The following is a 15,274-nucleotide window of genomic DNA, read 5'->3' on the forward strand; positions in this document are numbered from 1 at the left end:
GAGAACATTCACAAATACTTTATGTCCCACACGCTAAGTTCTGCCCAGCACCACTGTGGGAGACAAGATCAATGGTAGCTACATTCAGAACTGGACTAGTGGTGCCAGTTGGCTACTCTGTTAGCATTTACCTGCACCAGCTCACTTAAACCCTTTGTTCTAGTAATTAAATATGACACATTCTAATGTAAAAAGCGTTTCCTGCTTCAGAGATGCACTCTGCTGCCTTGTTTTCCAGTATGAACATTGTAGGCTTCATTTCTCATATATTTTTTCTTCTTAGAACAAAGGAAGGCATAAGAAAATAATATAGGTAAATGCTTTGCTAGCTTTTAACATGTCATCAGATATTCTATACTGTCCTAGTTGGAAGTACCAGAACCTTCTAACACAATTTATTATAAAATAGAAATGAAGTCTACTTGCTTTGAAGATGGTGAAGGCTGCTTACGGTCCTATCTAAATGGTCCAGGACAAGGCTAGAGGTGAGGTCTGAACTGAAAGGTTCAGAGGATGGGAGAAGGCAGAGCCCGAGGTCATACTTCCTAAGTATGACAGGTTGCCCACAATGTGATGTTAGGTTACATGGGAAATACTGAGTGAAATCTCATCTTTCTTCTGAGAAGAAAAAATTTAAAAAATCCTAAGTTATCTATACACAGCAAGGATTCCTAGGTAAACCCCACTTGCTAAAGCTTAACTACACTGTTACTCTGATTTATAACAACTTGAGATCCAAAACAAACTGAGAGCCAACAGTGTGATTACTTCCTTGAGGTCTCAAGACAGGCCTGCATAAGTGTTTTCTTCCCGGGGCTTCATTTGGTGAGAGAGAATTGTCACACTCACTCTAGAAAGAAAGATTATTAATAAATAACTTTCACAAAATGTGTATGAACAGTAGAATATTAAAATTCTAGAGGTGCCAGAGCAGGAGACTGTAGGCCACAAACATGGTTGGGCTAATCAAGGCTGACTGTCTGACTTTCTTCTGCTCTGTCCACACCATCCACAAGAGGGTGAAGGCTGGCCTCAGGAAGGGTGAGCACACACAGGGTCTACCTTTCTGAGCAGGGCACCCACATCCATGCCAGTCTGGTTCTTTGAGAAAAAGTAATCCTCCTGCTTGAGTAACTACAGTGAAGTTTCTGCTGTTTGCATTTGAGCATATCCTTTACTTCTACGAGGCATACTATATACGAAATAAAATTGGTATCACTTTATTAATTCTAGGGGAAAATATACTTGTATACAAAAACATTATTAGGGATTTACAAAACTATCACAGAGAGGAGCATACATAGGAAGCTACAGTAATGCTGGATTCTGTCTCTGGATTAGTACGGCAGAAGAAACTAGCAAATGCACACTCACACTAACTTACACGGAAGAAAGGAACATCATTTGAATGCTGATCTAATGGACAAGATTAAATAAGAGAACAACGTTTCAAGAACCCATGGGAGCTACATGAACAGTCACTTCAGAAAAGAGGGAACCCAAATGACCAATAAACATGGAAGATGCTCAATAGTAAAAATGCAAATTAAAGCCAAAATGAGACACTGTTTCACACCCATCAGATGGGTAAAAATAAAATCTGCAAACACCAGATGTTGCCAAGAATGTGTGAAAATAGGAACTCATACATTACAGGTTGGAGTGTAAATTGATGTAACTTTTTGGGAGAGCAATTTGGCAATATTATAAACTTGAGGGCGTACTTTCTCTAAAACATAGTAATTCTACATCCAAGTACAGTAAAACCCTATAGCAATGCAAAGCTGAACTTAATGCAGTTAGTCACTGGCTTTCAACCCCTAACCAGTCTCAAATTCCAAGTAGAGATAAGCCAGTGTTCCGACCTTCACAAGGGGATACAAAAAAGAAAAGGCAACTGGGGTTGTGCAGGTTAAGTCCCCAAGTATCCATGATTTTCTAAGCCAAACCTCAACTGGTCAGGTCAAAAAATGAATGTCGGCAGTGGAGTGCTCAGATACAAATATGACACCTATACTTTCCTTCATCCTAAAAATTGGGGACCATTGTGGACGAAGAAGAGAAAAGAACAAAGTAGCCAGAGGGCTGGGGAGGACCAGAACAAAACAGGGTCTTCTGAACATGATAGGACTCATGGACTCAAGGCAGCTGTGTCTGCCTTCACAAGATTAAGCCAGTCAACATTTTAGCATGGAGGAGAGATGGGTGCATGAGTCCCCATCCCACGTTGATAAGAGAAAGGGTCAGGTTTCTTCAAGGGCGTGGCCCTCGGTAGGTCTCCATGCTCCAGTGGACGACTCCACACTCGAGTGTATGAGAAGCACAAATGGGACTCACTGGGTTCTTAGAAACAAAAAGGACAAGAAATTGGGAGGGGGTAAGGAGGTAGGGGTGGGTGACTTTAATAAACCACGTACAAGCAGAGGAAGCCCTGGAGAATGTGTGCTGCTGACATGGGCACAGCAAGTCAAGGACCACAGAGCCTCAGAGCCACGGAGAATGGGGGAGCTTTCCTTGGGGGCGGTGGCTGTGCTGGTGCTGGGTATCCAAGTGTGGATACTGATAGTGTATGCAGAAACGTCTACAAAATTCCCTTGCCTACATCTTTACAGCTCAAAGATTGCTCCACTCCAGAGGCGGTGCCTACTGAGGCTACCTGTCTCCTTGATGCAGCTGCACTCCATAAACCTGCCCCCTTGTTTGTCTGTGTGTAATAATCCCAGCTCCTGTTCAGCTGTATACGATAGCCCTGCCCCTCTGTTCAACTCTGTAACAAGCATGCTGAACTTCCGGGTGCTATGGTTTCTCCATCAGAATGGAGTAGAGTCCACCTGAACCTGGCTTTTCTGTGTCTTTTCTTCACTCTCTTGCTGCCCCTAGGCAGGTCCATCCCTGGACCAGTGCTAGATGTGGCAAAACACATTGTAGGAAATCCTTGAATAATTAATAAAAATACAATATTAAAAATATTAAAATATTTTAAAAATGACCTTAGAGAGATGTCCCTATCAGCCAACAAGTCTCAGAATTATCCCTAGTAATAGATGAGTCGGAACAGAAAACCACCAGGTGGCCCCAAACTGCTTGGACTTGGACAGTGAGGAGAGAATGGGGTCACTCAGGCATGTAGCAAGGTCTGCCTACTCACAATTCATAGCTACAAGGAGCAGCTGGAGGAGGCTGCTGGAGAAGAAATGGACTAAGTCTGACGGAGCATCGCAGAAATCAGCATCTAACGTGTGCTGAAACCACAGCTACACATCAGCCGCTGACTATGCAAAGAGCTCTTCTACAAATACCGGAAATTTTACTGCAGCTCTGCAAGCATTTACAAACTCTATGCACGCATTCAGAGTGTCTTCTTACTCAATAAAAAAAGCTGATCCTGTATTTATAATTTAATATGTTCCTTTAGGTATCATTTTTTTATTTCAATACTATAGCAATAAGTATAGTTGACATCTCTCATGCAAACCTCATGTTAGGTTGAGTATGTTGGAGGATTTGCAGTCATCTTGGAGTAAGTAAGAGAACATGAATAAATATTTACTAAGAACCTCCCTTCCCCAACTATTTTGGTTTAGTGGGATTGGAATTCCAGAGAAAATTCCAAGCCTCTACTGTAAGTACTAAGTTTCTGTGGAGTAAAATGGATAAGAGCTTGAAGGTCCTATTGGACTCAGTACTTGTTGGTTGGTATGAAACACCCAGGTCTCATTCTTATAAATGGAGGCTTATTTTATTTGTGTTTGGAGTTGGTATATATAAGAATCCTACTTTGCAGTGACTAGAGCTCATTTGAGGCAAACAAATTAACGTATTTACAGAGACTCTTAGATAAGTTCCATTGAAAATAAAAAAGAATCATTTCAATCTTTGAAAATCATTGTGTTTCTCAGGGAATGGAAAGGATGAACCAGATGGCCATGGAGATTGAGTGAAGAAACTGAGAAAGGACATTCGGGGTCTTGGCAGTCTCTATCATTGCTTCTCTTGACTCTACTCCCTAATGCCTCTGTTTGCCTCATTATGAGCCCTAGAGCAGTGGGGTGGATGGACAGATGTTTGCATTGCTATAGAGTGTGTGGATACCTAGCCCTTCAAAGGGGAGAACTGTAACCTTATCGGATTATTCTAATACAGATTCATTTTCTAAAACTCTTCTAACATGAACATTCAAAACACAGCTAAGAAAGAAGAAATGAAGAGGAAGGGATGTGGAGCATGGCACTGGGGACGGGAGTCTGCTCCAGGACTAAAGATGCAGGTCAGCATGTGCTTTCCCTGGCAACTTAGACAAGGACCCAGGAGGCAGAACACCAAACAAGCCTACCTGGAGCTCCAGTGACTCAAATGTCTTTTTTGTTATTGAGACAGAGACTCTCTATTATGTAGCTCTGGCTATCCTGGATCTCGCTATATAGGCCAGGCTGTCCTTGAACTCAGAGACCAGTCTGCCTTTACTTCCTGAGTATTGGGATTAGAGGTCTGCTATCATGCCAGGCTCTCAAATGTCTTTGTGAAGATCCAGGACTATCAGGAAATCAGGGACTTTAAGAGTTCACAGGCCTCATTTCTCAGTTGACATGAGTCATCTTAAAAGCTAGTTTCCAGGGCTGGAGAGATGGCTCAGTAGTTAAAGGCACTGGCTGCTCTTCCAGACAACCTGGGTTAAATTCTATGCACCCACATGGCAGCTCACAACTGTCTGTAATTCCAGTTCCAGGACTCTGACACTTTCACACTAGTGAATATGAAATAAAGTTAAATAAATTATTGCAGTAAAAACAAACCAGGGCACTTTGTGGCATGTTTCCGCTAAAAGCCCTATGCGTGAAGATGCTACATGCAGTGACTTTGCCAGACCAGTGAAACAGGCAAGGAGAGGGAAAGGATAACCCTCTTCATACAGCTGTGCCATGGTCGCAGGAAGCTGACTACCTCCTCCAATAGCTCTGGCTATCCCTGTCCTGGCAGCATCCCAAGACATCCTTCTGTAGGAGGTGATCTGGGAAAAGCTCCCGTAGGGTTGCTCAGACTCTCTTTTCCACTTTGGGGCAACCATGTTACTGGAAATGCAAACCTAGGTAAAAGCAGAGGGAAAGAAAGAAGGTAAAGGGAATTAAGTGGCAACCTTGCCTAGTTAGCTAAAAGTTTGCACAGGGGATGCTTGGGAAACAGATGTAGTTCTATTGGTAGAATACTTGCCTAGTGTATATATGAAGTCCTAGTGTGATCCTTCCTAGCACCCCTAAAAGAACACACACAACCAGGGAACATACCTTTTTCTAGGGCCACTGTCAAGTAAGAGGAGACTTTTAATACAAAGTCAATAGGCCAAGATGGTAAGAAGCCAGGGCATTGAGAAAAGGAATGCGGAGGTAGACTGAGTGCGACTCAACTCTACAGCTCTCCTGCCTTCTTCCAGTGACTCATACCCCCGAGAAGCACACAGAGAGCAACTGGTAAATGAGAAAAGCAACAAGAGGTATAATGGTGGCACCTCACAGCTGGGAAGGAAACCACATACCTACCTGCCTGTGGTTTTTGCCTTCAACTTTCCCTGACTTTCTTATGAATATTAACAGCAAAAGTTTTGCAATAAGAGGAATAACTAAACTTCTCTTGATAGCTTTCTGCCTTTCTTTCTTCTGAGGTCCCTGAGTAACTAAGTCCTGTCAGGGGGTCAGGGGCCATCTCATACTCCTCTCTTGTGTCTCAAGGTCATTACCCTGTGGGAAACACACCTGTCTTGTTGAGCAAGAGCTTCCACTTTCTGAAGCTTCTGGGAGACAAGTCACCTGAGCTGCTGAATATGTGCCCATGCCAATGACAGTGGATCCTGATAGTCTTCCACGCCACGGACCAGACTGTGAAGAACACAGGCTTTCCTACATTAATGGTAACAACACTATCACATGGGAAGGGGATCACTCATTTAGGGTCAATGAGATTTCCTAAACAAATATACTAGAATATGTTATAGACCTTGTGCAGGGAAGAAAGGTGAAATTAATTTATAGATGAAGCTATGACAGGGACCACTAAGTGTTGGGTTGATTAATTTGAGTCTTACTACTTCCACAATGCAATCACAGTTTCTGGCAGATGCAACTCCCTATGCCTAGTAAATTGGAAATCAGCAGGAGATGAGATGGATACAAACTATCTTGGCTAATAAATATATTCTTTATGAGACTTTCACTACTTTTTAATTACTATGTGTGGTCACTTTTTCTCATAGATGTAAAAGGATTATCTGTAATTTGTTCATATTCACCATGCTGTATATCTGAAAAACACACCTATTTTATTTTTCTGTACTCAACCTGGAGACAATTTCATGAGAAGTCAAAATTTATTTATAATAATTTATATCATAATCACCACTGGAGAATTAAAGTATACTTGTTTATTAATGCTATTAAACTATGTCTGAGGGCTAATGGACTATAAAAGTGTTTTTTTTTAATATAGAGAAAGATTTAGGGAACCACTTATTTATAATTTTTGTGATTCAGAAAAGAGAAATGATAAACCAACCATTGTCTGCCTTATCTGGTAAATGCAATTCCCAATATCATATTATCTTCATTTATAAGATTAACTAGGCTAACCCAAAGAAAAGAAAGCTTATTTTAGAATCCTGTCATCGTCCAATAGGAGACACAGCAGTAAATGATGGAGAATCTAAAATAGGAGTACAGTCATTTATTAAGGGAGACTTTCTTCTTAATGATTTATATGGCAGTCAAGGGCAGGAAAGAACACAGGTGTTACTTTCCAATTATCTTCTTATTTCCTTGAAATTTCATTTCACCAGTCTGTTTTATAATGCTTGTAAAGAACTTTTGAAATTATAGGTGACTTTTCATTACATAAAATTATGTACAATATATTTATATTTATTGCATAAATATATTAACTGTATAATCAAAGGAAAGCTTTTTTAAAAAATAAATTGCATAACATCTACAATCTAATTATAAAAATCATACTCAGAATGGCTTGCTTTAATGCTTAAATTAGGGACGGATTTTCAAGAGTGAGCTAATGTGGTACAAATATCAGTTACCTCTGGAATTAGATATGCTTGTTTTTAAACCACCTCTCTATAGATCTTGGGCAAATTCTTATTCTGAACCTCAGTTTCCCATATTTATAACCTTATGAGATTGTGAGAATCAAAAAAAGTAATATATATATAAAGCCTTCCTGAGTGTTCATCAAATAGAAGGCTTCAACAAACATTAGTTCCCTCATTTCTCATGAGGTCTGAGTCTTCACTGTTTAGAAAAGGACACTTGGTTTAGAAAGGGGAAAAAAGACTGTAATGCTTCAGTCTCATCAGACAGTATAATGATTCTTACATATCTTGGGCTGAGGACATCACTAAGTAGTTCTAATTTTCAAAAAAACAAAACAAAACAAAACAAAAAGGCAGCAAGGGAATTAGAGGACTCAGGAACAAAACAACAGCTCTTCTGCCATCCTCTATCTCTTTTATTAAAACAACAACAATACTTGATCTACACGTGGGCTATACTCTAAAATGTGCTTTTAGATGATACTCTCTCTGAGAAGATGAAGTATGAATAGACACATGCCTAAGATTGGATGGATCTTCATGCCAAACTACCCATAGTGACAACTACATAGCAGAGTTGTCGGCCAAGATTCTAGAAAGAAAGACAGAAAAGATGAAAAACATCTTTTAATGCTTATGAACCACGTTTTAATTTCTAATACTGAAGTCCTTTATGTTTAGATCCATACTAAGGAAAATTAAGAGTTCACAGAATAATAGTAATACAATATTAAATATTTGATGGACACTACATTACTTAGATAAAGTCTAGGAGTTCTCCAAATATTGAATCCATTTTATTTTTTCTTCAAATTTTAGACCTTATGCATGAACCATCTTAGATACATAAAAATAAATTTTAATTTTAAAGAAACCTAAAAAATGTCTTAAAAACCTTCATTAAGGCATCTTTCAATGTTTAATAATTTTGGGGAGAAAATGTATTTCATTTATGCTATGTCTTAGGTAGTGCGAATTACTAACACCTTCAACACAGAAATGCAGAACATTTTATTTTCTATTTTTGTAGCCCAGTTACATCACATTGTATTCGAGAACTACAATTAATTTCATGCTGTGGACTGGAAGCACTTGGAGCGTTTTCCCGCAGGCCCGAGGTTAACAAGCTGTGTTTTCTTACCCAGGCACACCTGCTGTCACTCTGAGGCTACTCCACCGCACTGCCTCTGATCTCTTTCCCAACAGCAGCAAATTACTGGGGATCTCAGCCTAGTTCTTGGGTGACTACCGCTAGCCATCACCCCACGACAGGAAATCCTGCTGTTACAGGTCACTTAAATCATAGTTGACAAACTGTGCTCCAGACAGAAACTCCACAGTAGGGCACAGTGGCTCTTTTGGGGAGAGGGGCAAGGACATTTCTGCAGTGGGCAATAAAGCCCCACATACATGTCCCTAGTCAAACAGCATTCCACTTTGCTTCCAAGCAAGTTTTGCAAGATTGTATTGCTTTCAGGGAAAAGAAACTTTTGAAAGATCACCAATTTAGGAAAACGAAACTTTTCAAGCGAAACTGATGATGAACACAGCAAGAGGTGGTGCTGAGGCTTGGGAAGTAGAGGAAGAGGGAGGACCTTGTTCGTTCTCTTAGTGTCCATGGCCTGACTAGGATTAACACGGAGGCACATCTTGTTAACTAGATCTGAGTGGGCCATGTGTCTAAAGATGACAAAGGAAAGGTATCTGCTAAGGAAAAATTAACATGTGAATCAGTAAAAGTAGAAAAATGTGGACTCTAGCCAGGTTTTCACAGTTATTGCCATCAGTAACACTAATTATGTGAAGACCTGTGCTTAATTTTACTAGTTGGCAATTTTTTAGGTTATGGTTTAAATAAACACAAGGAAGGCAACAGGAGAGGTTATTGTTCTCTTAAAATGTGGTATCAATGACAATTAGAATTATAAAGTAATGGTACTATGGGGTATAATTAGGATTTGACTCAATCAGCCTCTACACTGGTACAACAAAACACATCCAATTTCTTATTCTTTCCATACCCTATAAAAACAGTCAGAGAAAACAGGGCACTGTCAGCTAACTTGCAAGCAATACCAGTGATATACCTGAGGGAAATCACGTTGCCCTTGAACTCACATAGCAAGCCGGACTTACAAGCATTCTACTGAGAGGCTTTCCAACAGAAAATGAGAATCATATATGTAATTTTAAGTGACTTAGCAGAGCACATTTTAAAAAAGTAAAATCACTTGAAATCAGTTTGATTATGTTTCAGTTAACATACAATTATATCAACATATAATTAATATAAAAGTCACTGAAATAATTTATATATTATTTGTAATGAGCTTAAAAATCTGTACGTGTTTCACTCTTTGGATTTTCAATTCCAACTAGATATATTTTGAGATAATAGCCATAAGCTGCTGGCGGCTACTACAGTACATCAGGAAGTCTATTATGCATGTTTCTGACACAGTTTTACTCAAGGAGGCAAAAGGTATCTGAATCAGCTCTAGCCGGTTGTAGTTTCTCCGGCGGTCTAATCAAAGCATAATGATTTTAACAACTCTAAGTCGGTGGATAAGCAGGTGTGGTATGCAGGTATGGTAAGCAGGCAACAGGAGAAAAAACTAACACCACTGAAGGTAAATTTTAGCTTGGGCAAGATAGTGTTCACTGCTGAAATTAAAAGTCCTCAAGTTCGTGTAATTTCATAGAGCAGATTACATCCATAAGGAATTTTGTATCTTAAAAAATGACTCGGAAATTTCAATCTTGAGTGTAGAAACTGCTGAACTCTGCCCACATCTTCTGAGTGAGTGGCTTAGATCCCTGTTTTCGAATCAGGGGAAGTCGTCACGATTTGTGCATACCACTGACTGTATTCACATTTAACATCTGCTTCTGATTTCTGTTCAAACTTTAAGAAAATGACCCTGATGATTCACCTGGGGTACTGTTCTACATGCCAGCTCTGTACTAATTCTAACACAAGTTTTTGTGGGAGGTAGAATATAAACTGTTACACAAATAGTTGGATTATTTTTCTGTTTTGTGCCATTTTATTGGCATTTAAAAGTATTGATATTATCAGTGCATCTTCCGCTCCAGGTGTCAGCAGTTAAGTTCTATATATATTCTTATCTCCAGTTTTAGTTCTCAAATATTCTCCAAATTTCCCTATAGAATCACCTAACTTAAAGACGAATCCACTAGACCAGTCTTCCATGGATAAGGTCCACCTAGTGGTCTGTCAGTACAAACAGAGGAATACAAGACAGATCCCATTAGCAAATGAAGTTTATGTGAGGGGATTAGGCAACACAATATCTGATACTTGGTACGAACACGTACTAAGGATTTCTGGTATATCTATCAGTCAGGAGATTCAACCCAACCCAGAAACCCAACTTCACTGACCAAGATAGAAGATTTGCAATGATGGAGCTGGGTTCAATAGTCAGGTCTTATCAAAAAGAGGACAGGGGTCCCAGCTGCCTTTACAATAATGTTTGCTACAGTGTTTTGTGACAGTAATGACAGGCTCTTGGTCTTTTCTTATATTTTTGGTTGTGAGCCTATCCTTTAATGGCTGAGCCATCTCTCCAGTCCCCTTGATTTTTTCTTATTTGTCATTATTATTTTATATAAAATCTGGAAGAGACTTAAGTAGAATGTGGAGACTTAGTTCATTTGAATCTTAGATGATGAGGCCTGGAAGCATACTAAAGAAATAAAACACTTTTTGAAAATTAAGGGTCCAAACAGCAGCTAATTCTTACCCTTGGCAGCACACAAGTTTGTACGTTCTTAACAACATAAGTCATCAAAACCCGAAAAAATTAAAATAACTGGACTTAAGAAATATATTCTTTTAAACTAATGGGAACATATGGAGAGAGACCAGTTTTATATCTCACTGCTGAGCTATCCCAAATTTAATGGAACCATAGATTTTGAAGAAACAGTAATCATAACAAGAAGTTCAGCAATTCATCTGTCAGTTTGGTCAAGTGTGTATTCAACAGACTTCATCCAGTTCTTAACAACAACTACCATTACCACCAGAAGGAAAAACATTGACCAAGCTCAAAGAAGCAGCATGCTCCCTAGGGCAACAGAAAAGACCCATGATAAATATGTTCTGGAGACGCCTTTACAGTGACAGCGGAAACTGTCATTGAGGCCATGATAATTGAAATCAATGTAATTATTAAAATAGATCATTCATAGTTCATACGAACAAAGTGGACTGTTAAGTTACTATGGTTATAACCTGCACAAGGCAATACCAGATGGCATTTCAACATAGATTAGAAAATTTCATGAGGCCACACCCCTAGATGAGCTATGGGTTGTCAATGGTTTCTGAGGGAGGAAAAACAGCTTTCTTCAGGAACAAGCTCCCTGATAGGTTACCTAATGGGTGTGGGGGTGTGTATACACATGTACGTATATATAAAACAATAATAATTATAGAAGAAAATATGAATTTGAGAGAGTAATATGGCTTGGGAAAATGGAAGGAGTGGGGGTAAAAATTATGTAAAAATAGTATACTTATGTATGAAATTCTCAAAAAATGATTCATGAATTAAAATAAAATCTGGATAACAGTTTAAGTTTTTGTTCTCTCTGTGTCTCTGTCTGTCTCTCTCATTTCAACCTGAACCTGAGGCCTCATTCATGGGAGTCAAGTTCTCTACCAATGAGCTACAGCCCCAGCCCAAACTCTCATTTGTTACTATACTTTTGATTGAGAGATTAGTTCTTTAAGGTAACAGTACCTGTAATTTATTGACTGTCTATTACACATTAGCCATTGGTAACAACTATTTCTCATCCTGATAAACAATGTTGCAAAATAAGAATTTCCCCTTTAAAAATCTGGGAACAGAGACTGGAGACTTGAACCAATTGGAGGAAAAGCCAAGAGAATTACATAGAGAACTAAGTATGGTCTTTTGATTTTTGTCAGCTTTTCTTTTAATTAATTAATTATTTATTTATTTTTTATGTATCAAGTGCTCTGTCTTCATAGACACCTGCATGCCAGAAGAGGTCATCAGATCCCATTACAGATGGTTGTGAGTCACCATGTGAAGGCTGGGAATTGAACTCAGGACCAGCAGTCGGTACTCTTAACTGCTGAGTCATCTCTCCAGCCCTAAAGAATTAAGCATTGTAAAAGCCCACAAGGAAGCTGGAAAATTTCAGCAGCAGTTTGCCTAGCATGTATCAGGTCCTGTGTCCAATCTTCATCCCATTTTGTGTTTTGGAACAAAAATAGTATTGTTTTTCTACTTTAAATTTGCATATAAGTATGACTGTGTATATCAAGTCTGTAGTTAGCATTTATCTGAGAATGAAATACATTTTCTTTTAAATTTATTTTTTTAAACTATCTTTTCTCATTTTACATGCCAAATCCAGTTCCCACTTCCTCCTTTCCTCCAGTTCCTTCTACCTTCCCTCCCATCCATTCCTCAGAGAGGGTAAGGCTGCCAATGGGGAGTCAACAAAATCTAGCACATTGCTTTGAGGCAGGACCAAGGCCTTCCCCACAAATACGTTTCCTTACTTATGGAATCTGTCCTAAAATAAGAAATATAACAAAATAAGATTTTATTCTAAGCTAGCTTCATATTTACTTATCACATATAATCTATTATACGTACAGATATAGTAGATACAAAACAGGTTTGCTAAGTTTGGCATGAATAGAAAATTAATCTTAAAAGTTAAGGCATGTAATATTTATGCATCATGAGATGGAGGCAATCTCTCTGTAGTTTCGTTACAGAAAAGTTTGGCCCTGAAATAAATATGTATTTATAAGTGACTTTGGAACTATAGGCAGAATTTGTAAATGGCAGAATGTATAAGTGACCTATAAATTTTCATGAATTCTGGTACTTTCAAAATTATAGACATGGCGGAATGTCTTATTGTGACTGACAGAATAATACTGCTATACTAATAATTTCCTGTCTACTGTTCTCTCCTGAAATGTCTGAACCACTTCAGCTTAGGTGTCATATTAAGATATGTGATGAGGGAAAGAAATGGATCTATCTGTATGGCCCCGTTTTTATAGGAAGGGTTACAGAATGGTGCCCGAATTAGGTGTGGGCAGATGTTTGTTTGTATAGTTACATAAAAGTGATTGTTTGAAATGTTTTAACTACACTATGTGTCTTGCATTAACGCTTTTCTGTAGGTAATGCTCAACATGTCAGATTAAAACTCAACAAAATCCTTCCTCAACTTTTCCTCCGTGCCCTTCCCTTCCTGTGTTAGTTAATCTTAGCGCAGTGGACCTCAGCTTCCCAACCCTGCCAGCTTTTAACACCAGTCCTCAACCCTCCTAATGCTGCGACCCTAATACAGCCTCTCAGATTGTGGTGACTCCCAACCTTAAAATTATTTTTGTTGCTACTTCATAACTGTAATTTTGTTACTGTTATGAATCCTAATGTAAATATCTGATCCTTAGGCTCATTTGGCCCCCAAAGGGGTCATGATCTACAGGTTGAGAACCATTGTTACAGAGTAACTGTTTTTAGATCAACTTCCTAACATGAGATTCTTGAAGACAATTTCCTGGTTGTGGCGCGCTGTGACTTTTGTTTTTTAAAGCACATCACAGGATATTCTCTCTTAAAAGCCTTCTTCTTCTTCTTTTTTTTTTTTTTTTTTTTGTCTCTTGGTTTTTTTTTTCAGCACTACAAATTTTTCTAATGGTGTCTTTATATTACCAACCCTGGGTCACCTTTCCCTCTATGAACTGATCTCTAGATATCAATAGTTTTAATGTTGTTGGTTCTGTCTACACAGCAAAATAACAGTGCCAAAAATGATAGGCATTTAGGTCTAGGACACTAGAAAATTTTTTTTTTTTGCTTTTCAAGACAGGGTTTCTCTGTGTAGTCCTGGATGTCCTGGAACTCGGGGGCTGGCCTCAGACTCACAGAGATCCACCTGTCTCTGCCTCCCGAGTGCTGGGATCTAAGGTGGCTCTGTAATTCTGACATATATCCATGACAACAGGCATTCCCCCAAGGATCTACAACTGTCCTTGCTACTTTCTTCAAGGCAATTTCATGGTTTTGGAACTATATGTTATCACCGAGGTAATCATTCGGTACTTCTGGATTATTATAAGAAAAACTGCCACCAAATTTGGAAAAGAACAAACAGCAGCGGGGTTCTTACTGAAAGTCCTGTGCACACTTCACACTTCTATGGTACTTGTCAAAGTTCTCTTCACCCAACAGAATGTGCTGTTTTATTAAGATTATCTCCTACTTGCTACACATCACTGACAGGTTGGTGTAAAGCACTCTTCTATTTAAAACCCCTTGATTATCTTTGAGTTGCAAAGCTTTTAAGGTGTTACTTCACTGTTAAGGATTAACTCATAGAATTCCATGTACTAGGTAAATTCACTACCACTGAACTACATTCCCAGCCCCCACTACAGCCTTGTAAGATTTGGCTAGAACCTTTGTCACATTTTCTCTTCCACTATATGATAAAGGGTGTACCCTTTGGAGCCAGACATATTTGGTTCTGAATAATGTTTAGCCATGGTAAGTAATTTAGACCCTGTAAGTTGACTTTGCTGCTTCCGTCTGCAAGAGCTACATGAACAGTACATACTAGTCCTCTTCATACTTGAAGTGACCTGCAGGAAACAGCTGCTTTAAGGTTTCAATATAGATCATTGTCAAATAAACAGTTCTTATGAATCAATGTCTAAGCTATGCCTTGAATGTCAGGTGGTTATGGATCTGTGACACTCTAAAATCACTACCTACTATGGTAGTCAATGGTCACATGTGCTACTGAGCACTAAAATACAGCAATTCCAGAGTGAGATATACTTTACCACATTCTAAGAATTATTATCAAAAGAATAATGCTAAATGTCTTATTAGTAACTTTAAAAACTGCTTTATATATGCTGGTGGTGGTGGCGCACGCCTTTGATCCCAGCACTCAGGAGGCAGAGGCAGTGGATCTCTGTGAGTTCAAGGCCAGCCTAGGCTATAAGAGCCATTTCCAGGACAAGTTACAAAGCTACAGAGAAACCCTGTCTCCAAAAACAAAACAAGGAAGGAAGGAAGGAAGGAAGGAAGGAAGGAAGGAAGGAAGGAAGGAAGGAAGGAAGGAAGGAAGGAAGGAAGGAAGGAAGGAAGG

The sequence above is a fragment of the Alexandromys fortis genome, unplaced genomic scaffold, assembly GCF_014885135.2.
Source record: "Alexandromys fortis isolate MF-2015 unplaced genomic scaffold, M_Fortis_MF-2015_v1.1 scaffold_89, whole genome shotgun sequence".
NCBI classification, from domain to species: Eukaryota; Metazoa; Chordata; class Mammalia; order Rodentia; family Cricetidae; genus Alexandromys; species Alexandromys fortis.